A 13,584-nucleotide genomic window follows, 5' to 3' on the forward strand; every position below is an offset into this window, starting at 1 on the left:
AACACCAGACTGCTGTTATGACTAGATACTTACAAGCCATTTGCAGCCTCAAGTTCACAACATAGTACATGTCGGACTGCCATAAACTGCCTTTTCATTATATATTATTGTCTCATATTTATGATGTGACATTTTTGCTAAATACTGCTAAGGAAAAATCCATCATGAAAAGGTCTGTTAGATTATAGGCTCCAAGAAGTTGCCCTTTTAAGCACTGGCATAAATTTGCTTCAGCTAATAACATGGCCTGTTTGGAATGTAATCAGAGCACTCCCAGGTAAGAAACTTCCAGAGAGCCCATTACTGCATTTGAAGCTAGAACAAGTCACCTTGAATTAGATCATAGGGAAAAAAATACATTTAAATTTAACCTTAACTACAAAGTTTAGTTCTCGCACACGTATTTTACAATGTGATTTCAAAAATGTTCCTTTTGCAAGGTCTTCAGGAGAAGATACAAATGAAAGGACACATCACCAGGGGAAAGAAAAGCTTAACTTCTGTTATGAAAGATGACAATAAATAATCAGGACGACATAAACGGTACAAACTGTGCATCACCGGGAAGCTGTGAAAATGCATTTCTCATTAGTCAAAGAATCCAGAGAAGACTTTTTTTTTTGCTCTCCAAGCAAGCAGTCCCAAATATCCTTGTAACATATAAACGTGATATATAAACCAAACCACCATCATGGATTCAACCCATTGGATTCAACCCATAGCAAATTTGGGCTGTTGTGCAGCAAGGGTGACAGCTGATCTTCATTTGCAACGAATTCAAGTGTCATGTCGCAGGGTTCCTGAGACCATATTATTTTATACTGCGGGTACGAGTGCACATGCTTGGATGCTCCTAGCATTAAAAACAAGCCTTTTCATTGACAACCAGTAATCTAAAACCTTTTCCCTAAGTTGCTAAGCTTATATGTAAGGGGAGTGTTCTGATGAAGGGAACGTTTAAACATGGAAATTTCCACCAACAATTTGAAGTGGTAGATACAGTGTCAACACCGTGTTGCTTGTGGTCGTACCCAAACCCAGGCTTGGAAGGTGTCTGAAGCTCCCTGAAGTCAGTTGCAATGGAATGGGAGGTGTTTCTTGGGTAGCTATATGGCCCCACGGTCTGAAATTTGTTCAGATTCTAGCATCTATATAGATGGCATCCTGGCTCAGTTTCTTTGCTGCCATTAAAAAAGAAATGCTCCCTAGTCATTGAAGATTTATACTGGTTAACAAAATGTGCAGGCATTATTGTGCCCAATCATTTAGTGAGAAACAAGCCTACTCACGTTTTCTATTGCTGTAGCCCACAGTGTATGTCACAGCTGTCATTGATGGATATTCTTGGCCCTTTACAAACTCGGCCTTTGTTTGAGAGGAAACATGAGGCTGAACAAATCATAGACTAAACAAATGGTCTGGAGAAACAGAGATTTCCCCATCTCTTTGTGGTAGTTGCCAAGAATGGATATGAGGCCACTAGTAGACAATGAAGCAATTAATGTGATTGTTTTGCGTAATGAGCAAGAAGGGGTGCCAATTCTGGGTTGAGAAGTTCCTGGAGATTTGGGGGTGGGGCCTAGTTAGAGCTGAGTTTAGGGAGGGGAGGATTCAGTGGGGTATAATACCATAGTCCACTGGGACGTGCAGCAAAAAAAAATTCAGTATTGTTCAGAACTAGGTATCAGAAATACAATATTTATTCATAATTCCTGATATTCAGGTATTTTTGTACTCTGAATATATTTGGCTCCAGTATTCTCTATGGGGAAATCTTCCCTATTAATCCACATGGGGAAATCTTTGTGGGGGGGTCTGGAGGGGTCATTTTTCAAGAAAAATTGTAAAGAAATTAGTCCTTCCTGTCAACTAAATATCCCCTCCAAGTTTTAATTAAATTGGACCAAAGGGTTCAGTTCTACAGGTCCCTGAACAAGCCACCCCAGCCACTCTCCATTGTTTCCTATGGGGAAAAATTCCACGGCTTTCTCCAGGATAAAGAAAGCGTTAGCCAACATACGACAGCAACCAATGAACAAAAGCCTCCCAATGCAAACAGAACCGATAAAGCCCAATAGACCTAATGTCAAACCAGAGAATCCCATCAGAACAAATGTCAAACTAGAGGATCCCAGCAAAACTAAACTGAAGCAAGGGACAGTGTTACAAGCCCAACAGAAACAGTGTAACTCAAAGATGCCAAGTAGAACCTAGGCCAATGTGAGTCCAACAGACTCAATGTCAAACCAGAGAATCTCATCAGAACCAATGTCAAAGCAGAGAACTCCAGCATCCAACTGAGCAAGCCAGTAACCTCAAGGCAGCAGCCAGACCTGGCAATGGCACATGGCAAGCAAGAAACACTGACACATACACACAGAGAGAAATCCTGCCTCCCCCCGCCCCTCCTGTTGCTTGGAAAGCCTGGGAAGCCTTCAAAAGAGGGGTGGGGGGGAGAATTTGATGATTTAAATACTGGTTTATCCAAATATGCTGAATATATCCAAGCATACCTGAATAATTCCAAATAGTTATTTTTGGGGTATATATTTGGTATTCCCAAGTCAAATTGCACCCCTCTAGAGTCCACACACTAAAGCAGCCATTTTCTCCAGAGGAATCTCTGTGGTCTTGCTATGAGTTGTAATTCCAAAAGATTTCCAGGCCCCATGTGGAGGTTAGCAACACTATGAGCAAGCAATGTTCTTTTACACCTAATTAAGTAGCTCATATTTGAGGAACTAGAATATGGCAAGCCGCTTGTGGCTACACTTAGAAGCTAAAGCTAAAAACTGTAGCCTGAAGTGGAACAAGCAAAAATATTGCCATATTCACCATAACCAGGCAGTAATAATCTAGTATTTATGCAAGATCTGACCAATTCCCCCTCTTAGATACACACCTTAACATGGAGAGAGTTTGAGTATGTCAGTGAAACTGAGAGCAACACTGTCAGGAGCACAGGTTTGGGCAAGACTCTAAACCATTCCTGGTGGAATGGTCAAAGCTGAGAACCAAACTAAGATGCATCCACCCCCTTCAGGAATCAACAGTCACATCAGCAGAAGAGAACTGATTTTTCCAGTGGTGATGAGACAATCCAAAATGAAAGACAATATAGTGCTGGAAGACAGGACCCCCAGGTCAGATGGCACTCAACTGGCTACTGGGGAAAAGCCGAGGACAAGTACGAATAGTGCTATTCTTAATGATGGGACTGAATTAAAGTCAAAAGGGTGTTCAGTTGCAGATGTGAATACATGCAAAAGGAACATCCAAAGCTGTGTGAAACATATAATACGAACATGAAACATGAGAAATATGAAGCCAGGCAAGCTAGAAATTGTAAAACAAGAAATGGAATGTTTAAATATTGCAGACCTGGGTGTGAGTGAAATAATGTGGATCGACTCAGGACATTTTCAGTCAGAAAACCACACAGATTTTTACTACAGAAATGACAAACTCAAAAGAAATAGTGATGCTCTAATAGTGAGGTGAGACACATCACAAGCAGTCAAGAGCAACAATGCAAAGTCTGATAGATTGATATCAATCAGACTTCATGGGAGGCCTGTTTACATAAACATCATTCAAGTTTATGCCTCAACTACAGATGCTGAGAAGGAAGAAATTGAAAACTTTTATGCAAGCATCCAAGAAGAAATTGATCATACACCTAAACAAGATATGCTGATAATAACAGGTGACTGGAATGCAAAAGTAGGAGACAAAGCAGAATCAAACACTGTTGGAAAATCTGGACTAGGACCCCAAAATGAATCATGAAAGTGACTCATAGAATTTTGTGAAGCCAACAACCTGTTCATTGCTAACACATGCATCAAGCAACCAAAAAGTCAATGGTATATGTGAAAATCACCGGGTGACTAATATGAGAACCAAATAGATTACATAACTGGAAGCAGAAGATGGTGAACTCTCTGCTAAAACAAGACCAGGAACTGATTGCAATACAGATCATGAGTTGCTAATATCAAAAATTAGAATAAACCTGAAGAGAAAGAATCATAGTGCCAAAATACAATCTAAATAATATTCCTGAAGAATTTAAAGACCATGTAAAGAACAGATTTGCAATCCTAAATTTAATTGATTGTAAATCAGAAGAACTATGGGCTGAAACCAGAGATATTATCAAGGAAGATAGTGTAAAGACTATTCCTATAGCCAAAAGAAAGGAGAAGGCTAAGTGGATGACTGACAAAACTCTTAAAATTGCTAAAGATAAACGAAAAGCAAAAGATGACAGAAATAGCCAGAATTCTAAATGTAGCTTTTCAGCAACTTGTACACAGAGACAAAGAAATCTATTATAATAAGCAGTGCAATCAAATAGATGAGAGCAACAAAAAAGGAAGAACAAAAGATCTGTACCACAAGATCCAGAAAATCAAAAGGGAAATTCAAGCTATGGCTCAGGATGCTGAAAGATCAACATAAAAATACAGTATCTTATTAGGACAAAATAAAGGAAAGGTGGTGTCAGACAGGCAAGCTGGCCTGCCTGCCATACCTGCCTGCCATACCTGTGAATGTCTAGCTACTGGGGGTGGGGGATGGGTAGTAGTGTAGTTTCTTGCTTCCCTGTGTCTTTGCCAGGCTCTGTTGCCGTTTGAGCTAAGCAGTGTTATCAGTGCAGCTGGGACTGAGTGTCTGGGAACAGACCGACCTTGAGAAGCTCAGCTCTGACTTCAAGAGGAAGAGTGGGGAATCAAACCCGGCTCTCCAGATTAGAGTCCCACGCTCTTAACCACTACACCAAACTGGTAAATCTAAGTCATGAAGGCTTGACTCAATAAAAGAAGCCACATCCCCCAATTTGCAAGATCTGAGCAAGTCTGTTAATGATAGGACATTTTGGGAGGTCTTTCATAGGGTCACCATAGGTTGGAGGCAACTTGATGGCACATAACACACTGGCCAATCTGGAGATTTTGTACTGTCTGCCAGATTACAGGGGCTGATCTTGATATCCCTACTATGTTCCATACATGAAAACAACTCGGAAGTCTTGAGTGCAGACAGCCCCAAGTAGTTTGACTGACTGTATCTTAGCCTTGGGTAATGAGGTTGCTGGTTCATGTTGTATGATTTGTCTACATATATGTATTTGCCTTGAAAACAACTTAGAAAGACATCAGGGAGAAAAGATCCTCAGAGCAAGAACAATTTCACCATGAAAATTAATGATACAGGAAGCAAGGCTTAGATCAAATGTACGGTAATATTAAAAGTGAATGAATATTGCATCCACATTACAGCCTCATATACACAAAAATACCCTGAAGGAAACGTACACAACCACTTTTATAAATTATTAGCAGGACCATATTTATGCTGCTTACCAAGTATCAAATAAAAGTTATCCCCTGTTGCTCTATTCTTTAAGGGACCATTTTTTCATTCAACAATATTTAAAATGTGTGGATAATTTACTTGTACAAGTATGGTGGTTCCTTTGTCATTTGAGGACAAACTCAATTTCACCTTAAAACATATTTTCTCTCCTTATGAATATTTGAGTTCTCTGCCTGACATAAAAATAATGAATAGAAAATTGTAGGCTATTAAAGCAATAAATCTGTCGCACATGATCTGATAAACCATCTGAGCTTTACCTAAGTACATGTTTTACAATGTCAAAGTAGGCAATGAATAACTTGCAAAAGGGGAAAAAACATTACAGTTATGAAGCAAAGTTACTTCATGCCATTTTGCTCAAGAGTCTGGTTTTCAAAACAGCCATGGTCTTGTTATTTAGACCTTTAACTTAATCCATACATCATTTGTATTGTGTTATCATAGGCCTCTTCCTCATGGTGAACTTTACATCGGGCTTTCTGCGTATTCAACCGATGAGGATTGGATCCGCTTCATTCATCGGTTCTGGCCCCGTGCTACTTTGATTCTTTAATTCTACACTTTGAGGCAGTTGAACAGAAGTCTTGTCTGTCCTCAAAGCTGCTGCGAGCTTTGAGGACTCGTCAGCTTCCTCAACGGAGGACTGGCCAGTTTCCTCAGTGGATCAGCTGAGAACTTTTCAGTTTCTTCAGTTGATTACTGAGGAAACTTATAAAGGGGGGGGGTTCTTTTTTGAATGGCACCAATGTTGCAACATTATCATTTATTTTAAAAAATAGGGGGGGAAATCTTAATTGGTTGCTGTACAATCAGTCAGGATGCAAGGGTATAAAGGGGAGGGTGAAAGGCAGGGCCAGGGCCAGGCCTCACAGCGAAGAATGCATTCTGCTCTTCAAAAAAGCCCTGTTTCGACTTTGCTGGAAAAAAACATCGGGGTATATGTGCAGGGAGAAAAGCTGCAGAAAAGCCAGGGAAAGATAGATTCTGTGGCAATTGCAGCCTTTCTCCATGTGGAATGCAAAAACATCTGGGACGGAGTTTGGTGACTGAATTGGGGTATTTTGACCATGATGCAGAACTCTGGAGAGAAATCAATGCAGTATGGGACCAGAACCAATGAAAAAGCCCCATACGGAAAATTTATCTCATGGAATTTCCTGTTGCAATATCCAATAATGTGTAGAGCCTATCCTTGTTTCCAACTTGGTTCATCTATTATCAGTTTGGACTAGTCCTAGGGTTGCCAGGCAATTGGCAGGACACTTACTTTTTTGGGGGGGGGGGCTTTCTGGCAATATGGTGATAACACTTCTGGCATGAACCAGAAGTGATGCCATTATGCATTAGCATTCACCCACAATTCTAAAGTTTAACCATAGAGTTTTGTGCAAATAGTGGAACATCACCCATAATGATGATGTCACTGAAGCAATACCATCATGCTGGAGTTACTGATCAAGACTCCTCCCCATTTCCCCAGGGAATTTTCTCCCACTGCAGAGCTGAGTGGCAGTAGGCAATAAGAACCAGGCAGGGGAGAGATCTCTTACTACCAGTAGGAAGCTGATAACCCTAATTAATCCTCACCTACTGTGAGTGGCTTCCTTATTTGGACCTCATTTTAAAATGACCACACTTGGAATAATCTTGCTAGGGCACTAAAATGTGCCAAAATGCTTGGATTTCTTACATAGGTAATTCATCTTTTATGCATAGTGTCTGAAGGGACTAACTACCACTGCACCTTGTTAATTTGTTTTATTATTTGTATATTGATTTTAGTTTTTGTTTTTATCAATTTTAACTGTTCACTGCCCAGAGCCCCTGGGATGGGCGGTATATAAATTGAATAAATAAATAAATAAATAAATAAACTAGAAAAAGAATGGCAAATATTGCATAATAGAATAACAGTGCAATCCTAATTACTCCAGTCAAAGCCCATTGAAATTGGACTGAAGTACCTCGGTTCAGGATTGCACTGTAAATTTCAGATTCGCCCTTTGAGTATGTGAAAAATGTATCTGTGGTCAAACGGGTTTTAAGTATTGTTTCCTCAGAAGAACCAGCTGTGTGACCAGACCTCAATGTATGTATGGCCCAAGCTGTTTATGATTTTATAGGATACATTTAGCATTTGAGCCCTGAAATTTTAGCCAGTTTTGAATATTTGCAAATATTCAGTTTAGCTCCAATATTTATTTATTTTATCCTATCCTTCATCCAACAAGTTCTAGGCATCATTCATTGTCCTTCCTCCCATATCATTTTCAAAATGAGAGGTCTATGGAGAGGCAGCATTTACATTTTCTACATAAATTAACTTTTTAGATAAATTATGCTGAGAAAGAGATGGGCCCAATATCACCAATCTGGGGTTTTGAATTCAGGATTCCAGAAATCAAATCTGATCTACTACCCCTGGCACTGCTCCTATTCTCAGGTAGAAACCTACTTTTTTAAAAATAGTAACAAATACTTGTGTAGAACTTTTTTATTGTTATCATGCATTTCTAATTCTATACACTTAACACCAGGGCTTTTTTTCAGCTGGAACATGATGGAATGGAGTTCCGGAACCTCTTGAAAATGGTCACATGGCTGGTGGCCCCACCCCCAGATCTCCAGACAGAAGGGAGTTTAGATTGCGCTCCGTGCCGCCAAGCAGTGCAGAGGGCAATCTAAACTCCCCTCTGTCTGGAGATCAGGGGGCGGGGCCACCAGCCATGTGACCATTTTCTCTGAGGCCACTGAGTTCCACCACCTCTTTTCCCAGAAAAAAAGCCCTGCTCATAATTTTGTATGTTGTTTTGTCTAGTTAACTGGTATTATATGATCTTTGAGAGTCACCAGAGCCATATATTTTTATAGACCCTATGGATGACATTTAGACTCTCACTGCTTCCTGTATTCTTCCTTACTGGCTGAGTCCCCATGGTATGTTTTGGCTTTTGTCTGTGCTTTCTGTTTCTCTCTAAATGGTAGACTAAGTTGCAGTGCTGTGTGAGGCTGTTTGAAGGGGGGGAAATCAATGCTTCTGTGTTCGGCAGTTCAAAGGTGTGTCAAAAAATACTGAGCCCCTAATTTGCTCCTAATCATTTCAGACTGCTTTTGCTCAGCTGGTCGATTTAGACAGAGAAGGAGCAGTAAAGAAAAAAGCAAATTACCTGGCCCTTGTTCTAACAAATACGTTTTTTCAGAGAACCCCTGAGGACACTCAAAGGTTCCGGAGGCCTATGTTTATAAAAAAAACTTCATAGGGATCAATAAGTTCTCAGAAGAATAGGGAGACAACTACTTGCCTGACCCCAGCTCTTAAAGGAGTCACCGGATTGTTTTCATTATATAAAACAGGAAAAAGAGGAAAGGATACAGTTATTTTAAGCCATCAAGATTTTTCCGTTTCTGTTTTCAGCCGCTGAAGGAAGGTTGTTGTTCCTCATATCTTGCGAACAATAGACTGACAATCCATTGAACAAGTTACACATTTGCCTCAGATACTGGCGTGGAAGAGAGGATATGATTATCATCCCTCACTCTTCTTATTGAATTTCCTACAGCAATTTAAGCCTTACCCTTACTAGTTAGTCCAATACTTCACCAAACTGTCTTCTGCAACTTTTTTATCCTGACAACTGTTGGAGAAACTCCCCAGCTTCAAACAAGTCAAGGAAGGGAAGGGAAGTAGATGCACCATATGAAAGGGAGGTAGGAAGCAATTTGGGGTACAGATGCAATAACCTGAGAACTAATGACTCCCAATTCTAATAACTAAAAATGTTAAAGTGTGGAAGAAGGATGTAATTTGTTCCATTGTTTTCAAAGTATATGTATTCCTTTTAGGGAATCTATCAATATTAGGCTTTGTGAGTACATGGGATTGTGCAATACGTATACTGCACCAATGGATGTTTTAACAAACTGCAATTTATTTTTATGCTACTAATGTTCTCTATTTTATGTATCTAAATCACTGTAATCTGCTCTGAGCCCACCTGTGGGAAAAGCAGACTATAAATTTAATTTGGCCCGCCAGGCCAGCAGCAGAGCTGCTTAAGGCTGGGGGCCCGCTTTTGCTTCCCCGCAGGAGGAAGAGCTGACAGATGGCTTCCTGGCCATCCAGAGATTAAAGAGGGGGTGGAGCCAAGTGCCTTATAAGGCAGCCCCACCCCTGCTCTCCCACAGTTGTCTTGAGCTCTGCCCACCAACCTGCCCTGCGGTAATACAGGCTTAGCCGGTCGCTGTTTACCAGGGCCAGGTAGGAATTTCTTCTCCTTCCTCCATTTTGGCGTCAGAGAGGGAAGTTTTTTTGCATACTTTGCACTTATTGCATGGGTTGTGGTAATTGGTTTAGGGTGAAGCTGTAATAGAATGTCCCTGGGCAGGATTAGGATGGGGAGAAATTAGTGTGCCAGTGAGCACTCTTAGCATATCCCCATTTGGGGGAGAATTGGGATCTGTCAGGATCGTTGGTACAGCTTGACAGCTGCTAGCTGAGAGGGCAGACTGCCATGTGGCTCCGCCTGTGCAAGTAAGGCCCTCCTGCTTTATGGCAAGGTGTTATAGGTTTGGAGGGGGAAACCATTTGCCTGGCTGGCCGAGTCCTGACCATGCGCTTGGATGGCTCGCACCCGGGGTGGTGGGGCTCACCCAGACAGGTCAGGGGGGAGGTCCAGGGGTGACCCCAGGGCCTGACCTGTACCGCTCGTTAGGCCCTTGTCTAATAATGGTGTTGCCAAATAAATATGGCCCATTAGTTCCCAACACTTGTGCCTGTCTCTTCTTTCCATCTGGAGTGGCAATAAATAAATAAAATAAATAATAAATACTCAAGATAGTGATGATTATTCTGAATTAATGAATTAATTAATGCAGAGTAAAATACAATCGTGATATCATTTGGAATAGGGCATTATATATAAAAATCTAATATAATTGGATTTCATCATCAAAACAGTATTTTCCACCTTTCAGAATGCTAGTGCAGATCACAGATATATATTATTATATTAATATTATGCATTGTTAATTAGACTGCTCATTGGACAATCTAAAGGTCAGGATTCAACCTGATGCATAGTCCAGGGCCGGATCTAGGGTTGCCGGTGCCCAGGGCAATCCAAGTCCAGCCCCCTTCCATGACGTCATCACTTCCGTGACATCATCACGCAGGGGCGGAGTGTGCCACCAGGGGAGTGGCAGCAGTGCGGGCGGCTGGGAGGCTGCCCATGCCATTCGCCTGCCCTGCTGGGGGGCGGCTGGCTTGCCACACACTCACCATCCTGTGGGGCAGGCGAATGGTGTAGGCGGCTGCTCAGCCCTCCATGCCACTCACCTGCCCCACTGAGGGGGTGGCCAGCTTGCCACACGCTCCCCGTCCTGTGGGGCAGGCGAATGGTGCGGGCGGCTGCTCAGCTGCCCACTCTGCTGCCGCTGCTGCGCTCCTGGCAGCTGGCAGCTGCGCCCAGCACCCCCTCTTTGGCAGCGCCGGGGGCAGACTACCCCCCTGCCCCCCTTGATCCGGCCCTGGCATAGTCTGAAGGGGGAGAAAATCCTATTCAATGACTCAGTGTAATGGCATCTGATTTCAAGAACAGCTCTACCTTTTAAAGGATGTTTAGATACATTTTAAAGAATGTATCTACACATCACCAAAAGTCACAGATCTCTTGAGGGCTAATATTGTTGGAAATACAATGCATATCTGTTTAAATTAAATAAGAACTAAGCAACGATGCATTACTGTACTCAAAATAAGTGAGCAAATTCACGTTCAGAATTGTGTTGTTATTAGAATACAGGCAGTGCAAGAGCAAAAGCGTGAACTTTTATTCGCCTAGGCAACATGAGTTTAAACCACTAGCTTGGAATCAATAAAATACACCAAATCATTTACCCTTCTTTATGCCACTGCTCAAAAAGGTGTAAAAAGATACAATTTGCATAATAATGGTACTGCTGAAATATGTTCATGCAACAGTATACATTTGTATGCATTTGCTGCTTCCCTGAGTGTATCCTTTTGAATTATTGGCTATCTATAAACCTATATGGCAATGGGCTTTGCAACCTATGCTTAAGCTCGGTGGGGAGGACGACGCGCAAAGAACTCATAAAAACCAGAGCTGGAGAAAAACAGGCCACAACTTTATTGCGAACAGAAACAAGCAAACAAGGAGCATTGGCAAGCATATGGATCGGATCCCAAGCAAAGGCTGGCCCGCCTGCCAGCCACTGAGCCCTCCCCCCCTTCAGGACCCCCGCTGAAGGAGGGGGCACCAAGGAGTGACATATTGGGGGAATCAGATGGGTGTATACCCCTGCCTGATTCCCCTGCCACCTGGGAGTGAGTACCTCGCGACCCCCGCCCGGGTCTGCCACTCACCTCACTCCCAAGATTCCATATGGGAATCCCCTGAACAGGGTACCAGAGCCGTGGCCCTGGTCCCCCAGATAAGAGATCCGATCCAATGCTACCCGCAAAGCTGTGACAAATAAACGCAGAAAAACAGGAAGTGGAGGGTGGGGTTCGCGTCCCGGCGCAGACTGCCGGGCGGAGGAGGCCGGGCTGCTTAAGTGCCGAGCCGCCGGACCAGAGGGAGAACCTCGCCATCCAGGTCCGGTGGCTGGCCCCGCCCCCCCGGCAGCCACCCCCCCCGACGGCTCCGATTGGGCGGCCAAGTTCAAACTGATTGGCCGCCCAGACCGAGGAGCCTGCCGGGATGCAAACGCCGGGACCCGCAGCCGTTCCTCCCTCCGTGCCGCCGGCTGCAAAGCCTCCGCCCGGTAAGTCGGGCCTCGGTTCCTTCCCAGCTACTCATACTGTTCTGCTACATACATATTTGTAACAAATGAGACACCCTACGTTGGAATACCCTGCAACAGTGCTTCCTTGTACAGGTCTTTTCTGCATCTAAACCTTTTTCAGAGAACTCCTATCACAAGCTGTCCCTACAAAACACCCAAGTCATTCTTTAAACTTATCTGTCAATATATTGGCTCATTTAACTGCCTTCTTAAAGCACGGATTTGGCACGGAAGAATATTGAAAGGAGGTTTGTCTTTGGCCCAGGGACATCAGGTAAAATTCCTGCCCTTGGTGCTCCAATCCCCATGGTTTTTGCTCCAGTGGGAACAAGAATGGGAGGCAACGTAATACTGTCACTTCTGGTTGTATCTGGAAATGATGCTATGATACTCTAGAGATTCTCCAAATCTCTATGGTTTTTAGCATAGAGACTGGGGAATTCCTAGAGCTTCTTGTCGTCCCTTCTGGGTGCAACCAGAAGTGATGTCACACAATGTCAGTCAGCCCCTTATTTTTGAACCTGCTGGAGCAAAGATACTGGCAACCCAGCTGAAGGGGGAAACAGCATGCAATTTTCCACTGGGCGAGGGGGCGGGAACTACTTCACAAAATCATCACATTGATCTTGGATCGTGCCAATATGGCATTATGTTCAGGGAATTTAAAGCACAGTTTGCGGGTGCTTTGGGGCAGGGTATGGAAGGCTAATGCAGAAGAAAATTCAATCATCTGTACAGACTATGCATGCAGAATATGCATGTGTACCCTTTTAGATTATGGGTGTGGAAGCTCACAAGCCTGTGACAAGTAGAACTGCCGCCTCTATATTGGCACAACAGCACATAAAATATGGATGTTGTACACATGTGTAATATATCTTTAGCCACCATGTATGTGCATCTGAAGAGAGCTAACTGAGCCAGAAACACTTACACAGATTTTAAAGCTGCATATACATAACACAAATGATACATGATGTATGTGACATATAACTTCAGTAAACATATTAGTACAGTTCAGCAACATTTAAAAAAATTAATATAACTGAACAGCAAGCTATGCTGGAATATTTAAAGTCTGTGAAAATCAGTTTCATGTAATGGTTAGAGTTTGGGACTGGGAATGGAGTCACCAGGGTTCAAATTGCCTCTCTCTAAGGAAGTTTATAGCTGAACCCCTGGCCTGTCAATCTCTCAAGGTGATCTACTTCATGAGGTTGCAGCAAAGATACAGCAGAGGAGGGGAACCCATGAGTGTCCCCCTCAGCTCCTTGGAAGCAGGGTGTACCAAAAGTGTAGAAAACAAGTCTGTTTTGCATCTAAAACCAAGAGTATAAAAGGCGGTTCACAAAACATTGTATGTGAGGTAGCAATTTGCAGGGCACAATTTCC

General features: G+C 42.7%; 1 protein-coding gene across 3 annotated transcripts in view; it reads right to left on the bottom strand.

Annotated features, from left to right (window-relative positions):
* The window catches only part of CSMD3 (CUB and Sushi multiple domains 3), a 922,268-nt gene that overhangs the window by 738,679 nt on the left and 170,005 nt on the right, over positions 1-13,584 (bottom strand). The window lies entirely within an intron of this gene.

This window comes from Eublepharis macularius, chromosome 7 (assembly GCF_028583425.1).
Source record: "Eublepharis macularius isolate TG4126 chromosome 7, MPM_Emac_v1.0, whole genome shotgun sequence".
Taxonomy (NCBI): Eukaryota; Metazoa; Chordata; class Lepidosauria; order Squamata; family Eublepharidae; genus Eublepharis; species Eublepharis macularius.